Raw genomic sequence first — 21,033 nt, 5'->3', positions numbered from 1 at the left:
AATGCTGTTTTTAAATCAAAAATGCCACTCTGCTTGAAGAAAAGGATCTTTGATCAATGCGTTTTGCCAGTGATGACGTATGGATGTGAAACTTGGACACTGAATGCCAAGATGCTAAATAAAATCCAATGCACTCAAAGAAGTATGGAACGCTGTATGCTTGGCATAACGAGGAAAGACAGAAAGCGGAACACGTGGGTGAGAAGTATGACAAGGGTAGCGGACATAGTGGATAGAGTGAAGAGATTGAAATGGCAATGGGCGGGTCACGTAGTTAGGAGGATGGACGAAAGGTGGACAAAAGAAGTGCTTGAATGGTACCCGAGAGAAGGCAAAAGAGTAAAAGGAAGACCGCAAAGAAGATGGGTGAACGAAATTAGGAAAATGTGCGGAATGAGATGGATGAGTGTTGCGCAAAACAGAGACGAGTGGAAGCGTGTTGGAGAGGCCTTCATCCAGCAGTGGATGGCGAATGGCTGTAAATGATGATGATGATGATATTATATAAAGTAAATATTACAATTTGTCGAAATACTGCTAATATAAGTCTTCAGTTGACACGGTGTTATTATTTATATTATTATATTTATTATTAAAATTAATACTTGGGAAAGGCGGCAAAGCCGATGGACCCGATTTTATATTTTCTCATTATTAGGGTTTGCAATACCTGTATTACCGAAACCGGGATCCCGGTATTGTATCATATTTTCAGATACTGAAATACCGGTTTTGAAAATATATCAGGTATCGAAATACCGGTATTTTGGTATTAAAACTTATGCAAATTTGAATGTAAATATAATTGATTTCAATTATGCACGAAGATCCCACCAAGATTGAGCGATTCCAGCATTGATGATCTGGCCTCTGGTCATATTTTAATTCAAAGAATCAATAAATCTTAGATATTTGTAAAAATTGAAATTATATGATTATGATATATTTTTTCCCCTTTATAAATAATAATAATTTGTAAGCAGCCTGGAATTTATGTAGGTTGACGTAAATAAAAAATCCTCCTACCGCGAATCGAACTGCTTGACCACTCCTTGGATTTTGACATAATTTTTTTTAACGTTGTAAAATTATTTAAATATATTTTTTATACTAAATTTATTATGAAACGGATGTTAAATTATTCCACAAGTATCACAATTTGACGAGGAACCGTTTCAACAAAAAATTACGTAAATTGGCAAACTCTGATAGGACACGATTGACTTGGAGTCATAAATATCTAAGTCTGACCAGCAACACTACATAAATACCCGGAATAAATTATTTTTAATCAAGGTAAACCCACGGGATTGAACCCGGTAACCTTAACTTAACCACCAAGCTACATATGGTGATTATCTTATTTCATTTAGTTTCATAGTATGAACGAATATACATATGTACATAATAGGAAACAGTTCCGTGCCACGTTTGGTAAAAGAAACGAAAACAATCAATAAATTATGCAATGTTTTTCTGCTATTATTAAAAGTTTTTCGCGTGCCCCTGATAGACCTCTCGATTACGCTTGGAAGTACGTATACCCCAGATTGGAAAACGCTGTTTTAAAAAATTGAACAAAAAAGTGATATGTGTTTGTGTATCTCACCAGAACTTCACCTTGACACGATTAAGTAGCATCTCATAAACACACGTTGAATGTTTTATATGTATGTATATGTATATTTATATTTATACTTTTTTTTTCAACAAATGGCCTTGCATTGTATGTTGATTTTCGTGATATCGACTCCTTTTAATGCCAAAGTTGAATTCATACGCGGTACTAAAAATTAATGTTCAAGACACATTCGAGGTTTTTTCATTGTGGACTGACATCATTTTTGTTTAACTCGTCCGTTCTTTGTCTTTGTTCGTGTTCGGATCCGTTTTCTATGCCATTTAGAAAGTACGATTTTTTTAGTGATTCGCGTGGGCGTATTTCAATTATTGTCATAAGAATGTCATTATTCACACCTCCGTCGAAATCGTTTTGACATACATATATTTATATATTTTCCATCTGCCATATTTTATCGGCAGCTAATATGTTAGCTCAGCGATTCCCAACGGGTATACACGAGGATACATTTATTTAAAATTGAGTTATTAACTTTTTTATCATTCGTTTCATCATTGTTTTAATTTTTCATTGACAGTAGCAATTTTAGACTGGATGTTAATCGACACACTTATTTTTTTTGGAAAATACGATAACCTCCGCTTGGCCTCTAATCGTTTCTATGCGAATGAAAATATTGTATTGAAGAGTATTCAAAGGTAAGGGGATTCAAGTCGAGGTACAAGAATACAATCAGGTTGGTTTCAGATCTTTAATAGATGCTCTTCTGGTGGCAGTCGGGCTTCGAATGAATCCTCTGAGACCAGCCCGCCGGCTTTTATACATATTTGTAAGCCGCGCGGGCTTGGTCGTTTAGTCGAGCTCGCTCATTGGTCGGTGAGCCGAGCTCTCCGATTGGTCAATGGGTCGGGCTCTCTGATTAGACGATGAGTGCCGCGCGCTAATTGGGCGGCGTGCACTGATCTTCGTATCTTTACGCAATAAGTATATTTTATCGAACGTTGCATGCGATTGATTCCTGAACAGTTTTCTAATATATGTAATGAGTGAAGTTACTGGGAATGCCTATCAATTAAAAAGTTGGGAACCACCGTATATGTTGGCTTAGTAAAAACTTACAAATTGGAATCTAGCTGTAGTCATTCAACCATTCAATTAAAAAAAAACTTATGTACGTGTGTTTTAAACTAGTTTTTTTTCAACCTACGTGTGCAGTCTACCATAGGTATGTAAAATAAATCTCATTTTTAATAATAGTAATAGAGACACGTTACAGGTGCAAATTACGTTATTTAATCATTTACATTTGAAATTCAAATTCGATATTTTCAATGCGCATATTTATGTATTGCACTTAAACTTTTACCGCTAAGTGAATCGTTGCTGTGCGCAAGTACATACGTAGTTGTTGGTTCGGTTTGTTCTGTTTGCTTTTTTAACCCCTACCATAAATACATAAAGTGCTGCGACAATTTTTACAACGCTTTGTTTTCTTTTCGAAAAATACATTGTTTGCTGCTGTTTAATAAGCACAAAGCATTTATTACAATAATATTTTCCATTGCAAACACTAATATTTGCATTCGAACAGTACTTGGTACCCACATACATATGTATGCATATACTGAAAACGTCTTAGAGTTTTATTTCAGGTAGAAATTTAACTCTTAAGACGTTTAAAGTGCCCTGGTACGAAAAATGCGCAAATTATGAAAGAGAGACGAACTATTTAAGTCAATTCGTACATATTTATGCAAGCAACTCCTAGGTTTGTAACTATTCAATTTAGTTGTGGTACATGGGTCAATTCCCGTTAATACTTGAAAAAGAACTTTGTACATTTGTACCACTATGTAATTCCTTGTTATGTTGAATTTGTCTAGTCTGAATGCATGGCAAAATAATCCCGCGCTCTTCCACTCTGAATAATCCAACAGATTGTTCCGTCACACCGAATCCACAATCAGCATCACTTAATTTGTACACAATGTGTTCTCTGTTATTAATAAACGACTACGAAGCATCACTGTCCATGTATGACCTAAATTTGCACTTAAGCTTATTTATTTATGCATTTAGTCAACGTTTAGTCGACTGAGTGGGGGGCTCCTGGGATGCTTCAGAACCTCACTCAATACATAATGTACACGCAACGGCAATGGATATAGTATCTGGTAAATTGCTCGAAGTACTTTTTGATAGCTGGAACGCATGTCTAAATACAATGGATATACACTCTTTTTAGAAGACTCCGGACAAATGTGTCATCCTTCTTCGTTAAACATGTGAAGTAGCGAGACATCTGGCATGCATCAATTACGGACGTTTCTTCCGAAATAGACGTGTGGAATGTCCTTGTTCTTTTTATACCGAATTGGTTCGAAACGGTCTATCCCGTGTTCCTTTTTTTTGGAACGTCTCAAAAACGACACGAATTTATTTAATCCCGTCGAATTCATCTTTCCTGTTGTCACAAATCTTCTGTATTTATTGTGTGTATAATTTGTAAAAATTATGTACAAAATCTAAATCCATAGATGTGTCTCAATGGATTAATTCTGTAATTAATTAATTAATTAATTGTTGTTTCGTGTTCTTCAGCTTCTGGAAATACATTGATTTATGTAATAATAAAATGCTGCATTGTTTGTAATTAATTGTCCAGGAAGGCGTATTGGGGTCTTCCTGTCAAGCCTTCCTGGTATATATCTATTTAAAAATAAAATAAAATTTGTGCACTCGGACAAGATTGACCAATCAATTATTATCATCGTAAAAAAAACGAAAACGAAACCGATCCCCGTTTCTCGGAAGCAATAAGGTAATATTGCGATACCGTCATCTATTAGGAGGCTTGACATATTAGCGCATACCTGGTGCCTGTTTGCCCACCTACTTATATAATGGTTTACATATCAATATATTCAATCGTGCTACGTGCCAAGTTTTTTTATGTCCGGTTTTATTATATGTGTATAAGTAGCGTTTGTTTTTTTTCTCGTTGTTTACCTTTTAAATTAACCCTTTTCAATGTTTAGCACTCTTGATGCGAGGGCTCACCACCTGTTAACATATGACCCACAGACTATCCCTTTTTTTGTTCTTGCTCTTAATAACCATCATTAGAGGAAAACTAGCGTCCTTACTGCTGTTGAGTCAATTTAATACTCTTATATAGGAAGTGTGAGTAATCACTAATGAGAGTGCATTTTGTACAAGCCTCTTCTATGTTTGCCTTCGCTCGTTCGTCTGACAACATTTGGATTTGATATCCTATGTACATTCTTCCGATCGTTTTGAAACTTTACCATATTGCGCGGCTTGGTCAACAATATACAATATATTCAAATCAAATCCGCCAGTACGATGGTGAAAAATTACGATTATTGAAGTTTACGAAGTTTAAAGTTTACGAAAATTACGAAGTTTAAAAAATGCTACAATTTTGACCATCTTGACGTCTAATGGCAAGTTGCCATATTTATTTGCCTTTCCGCCACCCTCTCGCTTTGTCAGATTTTAATTGTTTAAACGCCTATAACTTTTTCTTTTTCACACTCTATATAAAAATGAATGTCTATTTGTCTGTGTGTCTGTCTGTCTCGTATAGGCTCCTAAACCATTCAACTGATTACGATGGAATTTTCAGGATTTGTTGTATGCATGTCTGGGAAGCTTACTGTGAAAAAAAATCGCCCAAAAACGGGAACGGAAACGGAAAAAACGGGAATGAGTGGCATTACAACGCAATAATTTCAAATGTTTTCGCGTAGCGACCTGCTTTGTTAGGGTAAAATAAACAAAAAATTGAATAATTTCAAATTTGTTCGCTGCCTGCGTTTTTCCGACAAATGGGAACGGGAACGCGAACGAGAACGGGAACGGGAATTGCATGCGTTATTATGGCATTGCAACGCATATCGGGTTCAACTAGTATCTTATGAAATTTGCATTATAGGTTCTAAATATCTCTCATATATATTTTTACTTCACTCATAGGTTATATAATGAATTTTAATTATAACGGTTCGGCGTTGTATTCTGTCTCGGAGCGAAAAGAGTTCAGATGTCTAGACTTGATGTGAACCAAAATTATATACATTGAGTCGCAGTCGCGATGCCTAGCAGTTTTTTTGGAAAGCTCGACAACTTGTGCATGGAAAAACTCAAAATTAACTATTAATCCATAGAGACATCTATGGATTTAAACTTGAACATAAATTTTATTATACATAAATCAAATTCGGATAGTGGTGACATAGTGGGTAGGATAGTTTTTGCCATTTTGATGCATTTAGATGATAGGAGGAACCGTTTCAACAATGAAATCAGATAAATTGGCAAACTCTGGTAGGAAACCATCGACTTGGAGTCAAATATCCAAATCTGACCAGCAGCACTGCATAAATACTCAAAATAAATTATTTTCAATCGAGGTCAAACCAGGGCTTGAACGCGGGACCTCAAGGTGGTTAGCATTAACGCAAACATCGATATATACTTGATTGACAAGTATCCAAGTCTGACCAGAAGTATTAAATATTAGCACGGGATCGAACCCGATGACCTTTCGGTACTTAACATAAACGCAACTACCGAACTATGCTGCTGGCAACATATGAACATATACAATCTCTATTTTTTTCATTTACAACTTAAAAGTTATCACTTTATAAAGTGCATGACTGGTTGCACTAGTATTGCGCCGGTGTACGAATTTACGTGAACCGGCGCCACTAGTATATAATAACTGTATTCAAAAAATTATATTGTGAGGCAAGAAAATGTCCACTTCACTAGCTACTACTCTAAGACTCACTTATGTACTGTCTCTTTTCGTATTCCTACTCAATAATCATCATCAGAGAAAGACTAGCATAGCACCCTTACATTTGTTGAGTCAATTTAATGTTTTATGTGGGGTGTTTTTTTTTTTACGTTTTTCCAAAAGCTACTACTTAGGTTTACCGTATAAATAATTTGTGTCTTTGATACGGTTTGGTGCTCGAGGGAAATTAATGGTTGGCGCACACGTGGAACGTATTTATGCTGACGTTTGCCACCCACATAGACAGAGAGATACACTTTATATTGAACGTATATTTGTCGCAATTACACTGAACAACCCTCTCGACGTTGTATATTTTCGCTGGTATATATGTTTGTAAGCTCGAATTGAATGCGAAAGCTGAAAGGGATGGAGCCGTCTGAGTTATAATATAAACCAAAGTAATGTATCGCAACGTACATACATAGGTACGTTTGTGTTATTTTCGTATTTATTCCAAGAACTCGATCGTGGATATAAATTGACGCTATTTTACATAAAGGATCTAATTGGTGTGTATCGATTGGAAACTCCTTGAATGCTTTTTGTGCGATGGGAAAGCTTTTATTTAGTTTTTATTTAGGCGTCACTCTGTGTTTGTAATATAAAAGCGTAAAATGGGGAATCTAATAGTAAATATTCATTTGTTTTTTTATTAAATTTATTTGAATCGAAAAAAATATAATATTCAACCAACCAAAGATACTTGGATACTTACATGCATACAAAGTCTCTTTCGAAATTATATATTAGACTATCTGAATCCGGCATGCGTTGCAATGCCAGAATAAGTTATATTGCATACAAAAAATGTTCTAAATGTATCTAGATTTATAACGTTTCATACAAAAGTGCCAAATTGAGTGTCGGTGGTCAATTTGGCGATTAACCGTTTCAAAAATGAAATCAGATAAATTGGCAAACTCTGATAGGAGACCTACATATGCACATATGTCCAACAGCACTGCTGGGCCAAGGCTCGAACCCGTGACCGTTCAGTTAGCATTATACGCTAACCACTGAATTTACTCTTTTGTTGGTATAATATGATATTTTCTTCCGATGGTATTGGTACATATTGGTAGAAAATTTTATGAATTAAGATTATTTGATATTATATTATACTAGCTGAACCCGGCATGCGTTGCAATGCCACAATAACGCATGCAATTCCCGTTCCCGTTTCAAGTGATGGTTGGAACTCAACTAACGTCTCTTCAACGCCGTGTCGTCATAAACCAACTAGTAACGTGGTTACCAACGAACACATTTCTTTGACTACACAATGGCGCTTCAAACTTTCACGTCGGTAAAATCGTAATTACGAATATTATTATTAAGAGGTTTTTTCCCGTTTTTTTTCACAGTAAGCTTCCCGGACATGCAAATCCAAAATGCAATCAAAATGCAAAATATTTGATGTTTTACGAAATATTTCTCGAAATGAAGAAAAGTGGACTTTCAAATATAACGGCTCATATATGTATTTATATACATATATAATTTATATGTTATTACAAATGTAATGGGAAGCATTTACGATTAGGACACGCTATAGCATGTACATATGTATGTGTGAATTATCGTATCGTATCATATGTATGTATGTACATATTTATATAATATACCTACGTTGATTTTTTGATGACCATTCGTAATCGTTTAAATTATTGAAATGCATCGTACGAATATTCACTTGCCTTGCCAAATATTTCTTGGCAAAGATGATGTATTTAAATGTCGGTATTTTTGTGTTTTTTATTAGCGCATGCGTATATTTTTACACTCGTCGTCGGTGGACATTTTTATCGAAATTGGGACAAAGTTTTTCGAAATTTGTTCTTATTATAGTACGAACTTTAACCCGTAGTGCCGGCTCGTGGGAAATTGAACTAGATAGTCGAAAAGTACACCGATCACCTCGATGTCCTTCACGGGCTGAGGGTCTTGAACGTGTTAACTACGCGTGAAACCGAAAAAAACAACATATAATTTTGTTTTATAAAAAGATAAAATCATTGTTCTGTTAAAGGCTCACACAGCACACCACAGAAGCAAGGGCGCATTTGTAGGTACATATCTCATGAACAATTTCCAACACATTACATATGTATACGGCACGAAATACTCAATTTACAACTTAATCTATCAGAAATTGTATAAAGTCTTCAGAAGTCAAATATTTGCCATGTATCTAGTCTTGGGAAATGTATTGTCTTATAGTTTCTAATGGGAATAGATTAAAATTTTGTTGAGTTTTTTTTATTTTACCTATTTTGTATGGAACCGTCTTGACCATTATTGTCAGATGAAAGAGGCTAATTCTGACTGGAGATACATATTTGATTAATTTATTTTATTTATTATCATCCAAATCCTACCATCGTTGAAATTGAGAATATATCATACATTTTCCTTATTTTCGCCGGGATTTAAACCTGCCATACTTCAACTGGTAAAACAACAGGCTATGATGTGACTTATTTTTGTATACTAAATATGTTGACTTGTTTTTGAAGTGACACTTCTTCACGCACGGTAAAATGAATTGGATTTACTCGACTGAACGTGTTACGAAACGTTGCACTTCCTTTATTCTAATATTTTTCTTATCATGTGAATATGTAGATTTTGCACAAAGGTCAGTTTGGCTTTTGTAGTGTGTAGTGTTAATTACATGGTCGATTTTTATTAATGTGTTTTACGTATATAACATTCGTTTTACTTTATATATGTGTGAATAAAAAATATAGAAACGCTGCTACCCGGCTTCGCTCGGTATTATTCGGCGATAGCAGCAGAGACCACATTTTTTCCGTCCGCTCACCACGACTGCCTGTACACTACTTACATAAAAAAAATCTTCATTTGTTTATTAAATTTATATATATTTGAATCGAAAAAAAAATTATTTAACGACCGACCAATCACAAAACGTTTGACGATTGACCAATCCAGCCAATCAGAAACGACTTTGACAACAGCCAATCAGAAACGACTTTGACGACAGCCAATCGGAAACGAAGTAAAAACGCCGTTTCGGTTTTATAAATAAGATAATCATTCTACTTAAATTTGCTGTTGGCGCTAAGCTAGCTCGGTTAAATTTTCAGGTCAATGGATTCAAGAATGTGATATTTTAAATGAAAAAAATATATTGATTTATTGTCAGCCTGCTTCTGCCATAATTTACGATCGATATCAAACTGTGATATCCTACTTCTTTTAGTGATATTCGTAGTATTACTAATACGTTTTATTCAAATACGCCATAGAAAAATATGTTATATGTATTTTTTTTCATTGATTTAAATACCAGTTTTCCGCAGTAATAAGCTAATCAATAATTCGAATTTGAAATCTTTTGGCATCGGTGCAAACTCCGTTTGCATTTTGTCTTTAAATTATTATTGAACGTCTCTGCGAAAATTTCGTGACCGTAATTCTATTTAATGCTGTCGAGAAGGCCGAAAATTTGCATATAAATGGAAATTCAAATATCACATTTCCTAAACAGATTATTAAAGGCTTACGACTTCGAGACATTGTCAATTACGCTCGGAAATTGCTCTCAAATCGCATTATGAACCAAAGCGAAAACTTTTTTATTTTTATTTCCATTTCAGTGCTTTTTTTATCCATATAAAAAGATACACGAACACACAAAAGCTTTTAATTGAAAATATTCAACACATTTCAAACGCGCTAAACGTCCTCGACACATTAATTCTAGCACTGTTTTGATGAAGTTTACACCAGGGGTTCTTAACCAGCGGTCTCCGGACTCCTTCGAGATTGTTAGAAATATTTCAAATGGTTCATGATTGGACTTTATCTCACAAGGTAGCGTGAACCGAGATTGAAGTTAAAGGTGCAGCGATTAGTGGTAGAGGTAGTTTACTGTTATTGATCCGCCGACGAGCCAACTCCGAATGAAGCATCGAACAGATCCGCCGAATATTTATACACAGCGGGTACTCTCAACAGAGAGAGCTCATTGGTCGATGGGTCGCGAGACCTTATTGGTTGTTGCTTTTTGGCGCGACCGCGAGATCAGGTGATCAGTTCTAATAAACCAGTGGTCGGAGCACCAATTACTATATCTCTACGTTACAGTATTATCTTTATTTTAACTGTATCAAAAATGATCCAAATAAGGATATTTTTCATCACACTACAATTGGAGTCTACATAGCTCAAAGATTATTTAAAACTTTTGGTGTTCCCTGCGATATGCCTATTCGTCTTGTTAAGCTATCTATGTATGTACATATAATAATTTTAATTACATTCGCAAAAATATATAGGCATAAACAAACAGCAGTTAATGTTATGCATACCATTTTTTTTAAATAGGTTTGCGAATGTAAAAAAAATCTGATACCGATCGTATGTATATTTATATCATATATTATGCTGTACATTAGAATAATATAATACTATGATTACTTAGCAAATTAAATTATATTGTAAAATAGAAAATGATCAGTAGATCACTAGCTATTAAAATAGATATAATATGTATTGTGAACATAATTTCGTAATAATAAAAAGCATTTTAAAATCAAATACCGATCGTATACATCAAATACGACCATGGATTACTGCCGAATTTCTTCATATCTTTACGAAGATTTTGACAGGGAGGTGATAATGATGAATATCTATGAGACTCTATGAGCTCTCATATTGCATGCACTTTGACCGACTCGGGTACTTTTACTTCTCTGTACATTCCGTCGACTCCCTATGACGCGAGCATTCGCTTGTCACAGTTAAGAGTCCTAATGTCCTTATTGAAAATGAAAGCTTGAATCGATTGAACATGGCATGAGTGTCGCTTTCAGTGGCGGCTCAAAGTGGGGGAGCTGCAGAGAGGCATTAAGCTGTAGTAGCTCGTTGACCATACCAGTGATGGTATATTGAGAGGGCCACAGCCCTGCAGCCCATATGGATGACAATAGCATGAATATATTTTATTTACATATTTTTGCCACAGTGACATAACGGAATACTCTAACGCGTCACTGTGACCAGACATATAAGCATAATACAAATATTACATATTAGAATTAGAGACACATCTAAGTTATAGATATATTTTTTTAAATCATTCAAATACATAGTGGATAGGATGAATGACATAGTGGGTAGGATGGTTTTTGCCAATTTGATGGAGGAACCATTCAACAATGAAATCAGATAAATTGGCAAACTCTGGTAGGAAACGATCGACTTGGAGTCACAAATATTCAAGTCTGACCAGCAGCATTAAAGATTATCAAAATTCTTTTCAATTGAGGTCAGCTCACGGGATCGAACCCGGCGACCTCTAGGTGCTCAATATCAACGCAACCACTGAGTCATGCTGCTGGCTATACTGGGAGGGCTGCAGCCCACATGGAAAAGCCGCCACTGGTTGCTTTTTCGGTTGCGGAAGGAATTGATACACGAATTAAAATAAAGTTACATATAAATATTATGTAAGGTAATTTATAGGCGCTGCGCGCGCACGGTATATTAACCGTAAAAATTCGCGCATTACACGTTCACCAATCCAAGCCGTTCGAAATGATGAATGTGTGTGTGTGTGTATGTGTCACCCGTCGCTCGGCCTGACGTCAAATGATGCTCCACACCCCCCCCCTCCACTTCCTCGCGTCTCCTCGACCACTTAACTCTGATTGGCTGTGTGTCCACGGTCCGGCACATACCCACATACATACACACATCGCTTCCGTTTTTATATACATATATATATATACTAGTGTTGTGCCCGTTGATTTCAATGGGTGGCTTCGGAAAGGAATTGATACACGAATTAAAGTAAGGTTGAATATGTTGAGAATTTCTGGTTTACGTATGAACATTTTATTGTTTGCATCAAATTTAAAGATCGTACATACATATGTGTTGCATCAAATGTATGCACACGCGTGCATTCGGCTCAATATGGTTAACGCAATTAGCCGAGCGCATCGTGTCAACATTGCACTTCGAATCCAAACAACTAATAGCCACTAATGCCGCATAATTAAATGAATAAATTAGCGCGAAACCGTTTACTGGCCGTTTCCGACCGACAACCAAATGCCGTCCTGTTAATTACACTAAAATGTATGCATAATTTGTGCGCCAAATAATTATCCACGCACGAATCGGCAATTTCTTTAGCCGTTCGCTAAGTGGGGTCGAAAAGTGGTATTCCGATCAATAAGAAGCTTTCACCCTTGTATTGTTCGAAGTGTGAACTGTCCTAAGGTCTATGATATTAATTTTTATTTTATATGATTGATTTGAAAACATTTTTCGGTTGTCTTGTAAAATGATACCTTGGTATGCTTCGTATGTATGTAGCACCTGTCTTGCACATTGTTTTATCGATTTATCGATTCCCAAGGGCTAATATTAGCTCGAGGCGTGGGCCGATGTTGTACATATACCCATAGCTCGTTCCGTAAACAATTTTCACTGCATATATTTTCTTCCGATGATAATTCGTTTCGGCCTCCGAATTGCGTATTGTCTTTTAAACTGGGTGACGGAAAGGCCTGATGACTAATTTGCGAAGTAGTTCGAGTCATTTTCCGGCCCCCCCTTCTTCTGATTCTCGGTAATATTAGTCATATATACATATATAAAAACGATGTCGTAAATACGCGGAAAATCTTTTTAAATTGGACCTCCGAAGATTATTGGGTCTGAAGTCAAGGTCTCGCATGCATTTGAATTATGCGTAATTGATATGCAGTTCACTGCAACCAATTATTCTGTGTCTCGTTTTATTGTAACATATCACTTAACGTTTGGCATTCGGTGCATCGTGCAAAACAATGATTGCTCATGTTTTTTTTTATTAACTTGATGTCATTTATTAGTAGGATTTTTTCATATTTATTCAGACATTGACAGCAAAATTTTATATACTTTATTGTCTTTTTCGTCATGTCATATGTACATATGATACGTACTATATAAGTAAAGTTTGGATAACATTTGCTCTGCACATTTGATGAAATCAATTTTTATTATTAGAGTCGCAAATTGGTTAGTCAATTGTTATGAATCCACTTTGATTGAAGTATACGTTGTTCTGCCTAATGGAGCTAACCCACCTAAGCTTATTGATAAATGAACACAAATATAAGTCGCTTACTGACGAACATTGATACGCAAAGCATTCAAAGACGAACACATACAGTCGAGGCCCTCACTGTTATCAATATTATCACCTGATCGCGATCCGTATTGATAGCGTAATAGGTCAGTATCGTTATAATCAGTAGCGAATCAGGGTTGTTTTGAAATCTGTGATATTAGAATCACGTTATGTATTGATAGTGTAATACCCACCCCTCTGACGAACATGGAAACGCAAGTCGCTCAAGAGACGAAATTGTGAACAACAAATGTACGGAAGCATGTTGGAGAGGCTCTAATCCAGCGTTGGATGGCGAATGGCTATAAATAATGATGATGAAACAATATTATATATACTTGTATTGTTAATGAATGCTAATTAGTTAAATTAAGCAGAATTGCTTCAGTTTTTTTTCTTTCACGGAGGCCTATTTTATTTACAAATTCTATTGAATCTGTATTAAGGTAACACAAACAAAACCGTTAAATCATTAAATGTATCTTCGGACAAAATTTTTATTTTTATTTCAATATTCCCAAGACCTTCTAAAGAATAATTCAAATGTGCCATAAAATATTATAGTAGGGTAACTATGCATTTTTCATACTTGACATTTAGTAATTCTGCTTATTTGTTACGGTTAGTTAACCCTTTCGTTTCAGCTGCCTTGTTTGCGATTCAGGTGTCGTGTACATGTCTTTCAAAAATGTCGTACATCTCGTTTCCAATCATTTCACATTATATTTCAATGCTTCGATATTCCCATTAAACGCAGCATCCTCTGTTCACGTGCTTCGAAATAAATAACTGACGTTTCTCAGATGCAGCATTCGATGCACGTCTTGCGGATGAATTGACGTGCACTCGACCAGTGCAATTTTATTGTCAGAAACGGCTATATTCAGAATCGATGCAATTCATCTCGGACGATTTTCATTCGAAAAGCTGAATATTTCATATATTGAAAGCTTATTTATGCAAATTAAATTTTTATATATAGTAGAATCTCATGCTGACTAATATATGTACATCGTGTAGATTCAACCTATCTGAATGTGATTCATCCGTTTATTCAAAAGCTGCAAAGTGAGCATGTCGTTATTGATCTCGAAATAAACTTTCGAAGATTCGACAGCGCGTTTTATTGGTCAAAACAGTGCAATCGTTCCGATGCACACCGGATGTACGAATATAAATGCTATGTACAGCATTCACGTGGTGAACGGATGTAATTAAACTTTCATTTTGTTTCCATAACTTTACCATATTTTTTTTTGCAATTTTATTTATTTAATCTGTCGATGCTGAATCGAGTGCGTTGACATTTATGTACACGTGTATTATTTATCGCGGTTGATTGCTTCGTTTGTATGTTTGAAACACATGATTTTGATTTAATAATATGTAGTAAATATGTATATTCAAAGACCAAACTGGCAACATTCGATGATTTGTTGATGATAAGTGTTTCAGTCTTCTCGGAAGATGTGCTTTGAGTCCTCTTGAGAGTCGAGAACAATTTCTGATTGGAATCGATCTATACAAAGTTATTGTCGTATTAGTCAACGAGTTCCTTATAATCTTCTCTTGCAGGTATGGAGTTCTTAGAAGTCAAATGATCTGCATTGTGTATAGATTATATTACATATTATACATCGATATACACATTTTAATCGTTTCTATATCGATGACCTTATAAGGATCCTTTCTGAAATTGGTTGAACGAGTTATAGTGATGATTCATCTTAGTGATAAACTAGTAGGACTTTTGTAATTTTTATTATTGTCAAACAGATGAGACTTACGTAAATGCTTGATGAGATGAGACTTACGTAAATGTAAAGCGCCCCCACCCCCCCACTTTTGACTTTTATTTTTTGTAACTTTTGAGTTCGTGTTTCGAGTTTTGAAATATTCAAATTAATGTAATTTTAATATAAAGTAAGTAAAGTTGTTGATATTATTAATTTATTTATAGAATACGTACATATATACATATTTTATATTAATGTAAATTTATATTTTTTAGACGATAAAAGTAAAGTAAAACGTCATGTTATGGACAGCAAAACTTACAGTAATATTATTAAATACCTCGCATTGAATTATATTCTAATAATATTATATACATAGTAAAATAAGAAAAAATGTAGTAAAAATAAATAAATTATTTTACGTCCTTACAATGTTACATCGACTATAGACATTTTATTATAATTTTAATTGCAAATTATGACCAGATAATTAGTGCAAATTATGATTAGATAATTAGTGCAAATTTTGACTACATAATTATTTGTCATTTTTTTTTAATTTTCCTTATTCACGAGGGCTATTCAGACCTGCTTAGCTTCACTGTAGTTTGTACTGTTTACATTGAGTTTTACCTGTTTACATGAGAAACTTTATATGTGAGTCAGGAAGAGGAGCGTTTTATCGCAATCCATTATTATAATGATTTATCATCCCCGTTCCCGATCCGATTCATCGAAAACCGTATCTAATGTTAATTTCGAACGAAACGCTCGTTCACGCTATCGTTGGACATTCAACGGAATTATCCCGATGACTCGGGTTTATTGCATCTTTTGATTAAGTGGTTTGTGCGAAGTTGACCGTGTTCGTTTTGCACTTCCATTGAAAAGGAAATGGTCAGGTAATTCGCACGGTGTCCATTAATTGACCGGCATCGCCCGGCTCTCGCCTCGCAATTATCGTGAGTTATAGGTTATTGAAAAGTCGCACAACCCGAGCTTACTATACCGGTCGTAAATCAAGCGGTTGTGGATTTTTTTTTTAATCGACGCTGTTATAAAACCGGAAAATTGACAATTTCTTACGCTGTTCTCTATGCGGGTATGATTTTCCGATGTTCGAATTGATTGTTTTAATTAAAAAAATGTGACGTTTATTACTTTCTCTTTGTTTTTTTTTACTAACCTCTTCTTAGTTCAGAATCGATTTTATCGTTTGACTAAGTTTGGGTTCTTATCCGATCGTTTTCAAACTTTGCCATTTTGCTCGGTTTGGTCATCAATATAAGTAGAGATGACGTCCGCCATTACCATGGTGAAAAACAGTCGTAATAGACACGTTTGAAAATACTGTATCTTCCTTCACGGTGACGTCTATCGTCTACACTGTCCCATTTGTCCACATTGTTCTGATCGTTTTTTCCCTTCCCCCCCCCCTCCTCTCGCTATGGCAGATTGAGCACTTTGCCATACTCATGATCAAAGTTTACGGAGAGAATTGGTGATTTCTTAATCAGGTTTTTTTTATATATTGTTTTATTATGTATGTATGAATAATGCATTTCCACACTGTTTGAAAATAGTTGCCTCCTATGAAGTATTTACAATAACGACAAATTCGAATAAAACCAAGTTGCGATACACTCTGGTCTCTTTTTATGCGACTTTAAAGTTATGCGTTTTATATTTAATGCAAATTTTCAAAAAAAGATAATTTTAGACGTTATTACTATAACTTTCCACTTTGTTTTGGTTGTTTACATACGCTACGTACCCAATTCGGTGTTTCCCGCGTTTATCGCAAGGCGACGTGTCACGTGTCCGTGATGGTGTTGAAGAAAGGGAAAGGTAAGCCCAACCGGCCTTGTTTTGTGCAAACCAGGTGAGATTGAGCATTCTTTTTCTACGCAAGCCAAATCTTTTTTGATGCGGTATCCCGTGGAACGCGTATATCGCATAAAAAGAGACTTGAGTGTACATAACTTTCAAAGTGATTTCATCCTCTCCAAATCTTAAATAAACGAACGATAAACGAACTTCTTTTGTGTTCTTTAATTCCAGACGCATTCCAAACGGTTTAAAAACCAATTTACGATTTTAGCTATGGCACTGGAAAATAGTACTCCAAATTTATGGTTGTATGTATATTTAAAACTGTAAAATTTCATAGCAGGTGAACGCACTTGCCCGGCGTTACTTGTGAATTATTTTATGGAGCCCTTCAATAAGTATTTGGTTAGTTACAGTTGAAAATATTTATATTTTGAATGAAAAACTGATGAGGATTTAGTGTGAAAACGCACTGAATCAAACAGCACGGGAACGTTCTTGGACTCCCGTGGTGAAAAATCCGCAGGGGCTTCTTTTTTCGACAAGTTTCGAGAACTCCGCGTGCCTCTATGTGTATGCGCCCTAGAGTTACTTATTACTAGAATATCTTAATGTACATATAATGTATAAAGAAAATTTAAAAATATTATCAATGCAGGAATGGTGCATATATCATTGTTTATTATGTAATTTTTAATTTTATTAGTTTGTTTTCATATATTAAAAGAAATATACACATAAAATAAATCATGCACTTTATCGAGGCTATTTTTATAACGTTTGCGTAATGTATTTTTTGTAGTTATAAAAAAGGTAATGAAATATGCCTCGGTAATGGTTTTTTAAAATTAAATTACTACAACATCATCAATCTGACATATCAGATAAAATTTTCATAACTTATTATGCATAATTATATTTTCCTATACTTTTTTTTAAATTTTTCTGTTATTCTATCATGTATATACATACTTTGAACTAATAGACCAATAAAAATACCCATATACATGTGTATTTAAGTCGTAAAACATCATATCATCGTTCGTAAAGTGAGCCGAACATCAACGAACCCACAGTCTCTCATTGCAGTATCAAGTATCAATTCAATTCTATGGCTTCGTTCAAAATATTATATTTTAACGAAACGATCTTATTATTATTATTGCATTTTACGTTGCAGTCTCATCTTGACTTTGCAGTAATTGTATTGTATATTATATGTTTGTCATACAGACATTTTGCGATGCGAATTTACATACATAGGTTCTTTTAAACGATATCTACATATTTTTGTATATGTATATTGTCGTTTCCATTACGGATACCACATCTTGGTCATCAAAAACTGACGGAGCTCATAATAAATTACAATGGCAAAAATATTATCCTTCCCCCTTATAGAAACTTTATTTCGGGATGGTTTTATTTATTTATTTAAATTTGGGCCATTGTGGCATTACAAGAATCCCTAATGTGCAACAACGGTCGAAATTATAACAAAGAATATACACATGGAAGAGAAAAGATCGAAATTCCACTCATACATCACATACAATTATAAAAATAATGATGAACGCAGGCTACCAGATATATTAGGTTAGGGATATAGAATGTACATATGTATGTAAATCGATGACTCCAACCCTTTCAAAAATACAATTTTCCAGTCTTAAAATTGATTCTGTAATTGCTTAAATAAAAACGCACAAATAGACATGCCCGGCATTGCTCGGTCGTTTATATACGGGAGCCCATCCTAAATACATCTATTATATATCCAAAAAGAGTACAAAAGATATTAATATGCCGAAATTATTCACCCTAATTTTAAACTGTAGATTTGCATAGTATCATATATTGTATGTATTTATTTTTAATATTATAAAATACCTCTATGTCATTGACATCTAATATCAATAGTTTCGATTAAAAAAATATCTAAAATTTGACCCTTACCCATTTTATTTGAATGGAAATTTCGTGCACATTTGAATGATCCATCATCATCTTTCACAGGCATTTACCATCCACCATTCAGCCCTCCCCCCCTAGAATTGAACGGCACTATCCACGTTGTTTAATGTATTATTATGAATTTGAATTAAAATACTAAACCAACAAAAATAGCATATTAAAATTAATTAGAACACTGTCAGGTTTAAATAAGTCTATTTTCCCCAGAAAATATATTTTGTTTTGTTGTTTGTCGTGCTTTGAAAGATTTTCAGGAGATTATTTTGTACTTTCATTTTTTTTTTAGTATAATCTCATTTTTTTAATAATATAATACTCATTTTTTAATATAATACACCCCCCCCCCCCCCTAGAAAGACCCTTACTGGCTGAAATGACGCCCCTGTATCTCACCCCACACATTGCAGCTTTCCTTTCTCTTGGGTACCATTCTAGCACTTTTTTTGCCACGTGGCCCGCGCGTTGCCATTTCAATCTCTTTACTCTGTCCACTATGTCCACCACCCTTGTCATACTTCTCACCCACGTATTCCGCTTTCTGTATTTCCTCGTTATGCTGAGCATACAGGGTTCCATACTTCTTTCAAATATAACGGCTCATGTATATATAATTTGTATGTATAAATAATATGTAAAAGGTCTCCGTTTTGTGCATCTCACCCCACACATTGCGGCTTTCCTTTCACCCTTTTAGGTACATTCTATCGGGTACCATTCTAGCTTTTCTTTCGTCCTTTTTCTCTAGTCGTTGTCCTTCTTTTTTACTAACCTCTTCTTACTTTCACTTACGATCACTAGTCAAGAAAAATTTTGGCTCTTATCCGATCGTTTTCATACTTTTCCATTTTGCTCGGTTTGGTCATCAATATAAGTGTCATCCGCCATTACGATGGCGAAAAAGTATCGTATTTGACACTTTTGAAAATACTTCCTCGTATTTCTTCCTAACGTTTATCTGTCACATTGTTCGTTCACATTCATCATTCAAATCGGTAGTTTTAGCCACTTCTTACTTTTCGCAGCCATCAGATTTAAATTGTTTAAACGCATATAACTTATTTTTTAACGCTATATTTTATAAATTTTGCTTTTTGTTATTTGTAACTACCCTTGTCATACTTCTCACTCTCTCTCCTCGTTATATGCTGAGTATACAGCGTTATATCGTTATATGTATACTTCTTTGAGCGCATTGGACTATCGTAACATCTTGATGTTCTATGTCCAAGTTCCACATCCATACGTCAACTCTGTCAAAACTGAAATAAATTGCAACTGGTAGGTCACAAGTTCAAAGCAAAGGCTTAGTTTTTTTTTTTTTGCATTTTGTTTTAAACCTTATGCAAATATTTCAGAACGTCATGACTATCTGCACAAAGGTGTTAAAAAGCAAGTTCCAAATACATGAGCGCGTAACACAAAACCCTGTCGGACACGCTTGGGTAGAAGAGGACGTACGGTAACCCTATTTTTATTGCGTTTCCCAGCCGACCAATCTTCGACAAATGCAGATGCAATTACGCTAGCCGTGTTTAATTGCAGACAGGTGTCACCAGACGAGCGGCACGGGAGCGATACGGTGTGCCGATAACACGGACCCCACCGCACGACATTTTAATTAGAACTCGGACAGCGATATATTACGGTATATATACAATATATATATAAATATGTATGTACATACATACTTACAATGTGTGTTTGCGTAGCATAACATATGATTATTGCAAAAACGGTTCTCGTGTGTAATTTATTTCCGCGAAATTTGAGCGGCGCAGGTTGCGCTCGCGAGGCCGTGGAATATCCGATGTCACAATAAGCGACGTGATTTCGAATTTGCAACGCGGAATCGGACAGGTTTCGAAAGTTGGCCGGCCAATCTGCTACAGTGGTGCCGTGGAATGTCCACTTTTCAGTTTTTCAA

General features: G+C 35.1%; 1 protein-coding gene across 1 annotated transcript in view; it reads left to right on the top strand.

The window, feature by feature from the left end:
• The window catches only part of LOC143921447 (uncharacterized), a 151,604-nt gene that overhangs the window by 49,098 nt on the left and 81,473 nt on the right, over positions 1 to 21,033 (top strand). The window lies entirely within an intron of this gene.

The sequence above is a fragment of the Arctopsyche grandis genome, chromosome 13 (assembly GCF_051622035.1).
Source record: "Arctopsyche grandis isolate Sample6627 chromosome 13, ASM5162203v2, whole genome shotgun sequence".
NCBI lineage: Eukaryota > Metazoa > Arthropoda > Insecta > Trichoptera > Hydropsychidae > Arctopsyche > Arctopsyche grandis.
This window is presented reverse-complemented; position numbering and strand designations above follow the sequence as displayed.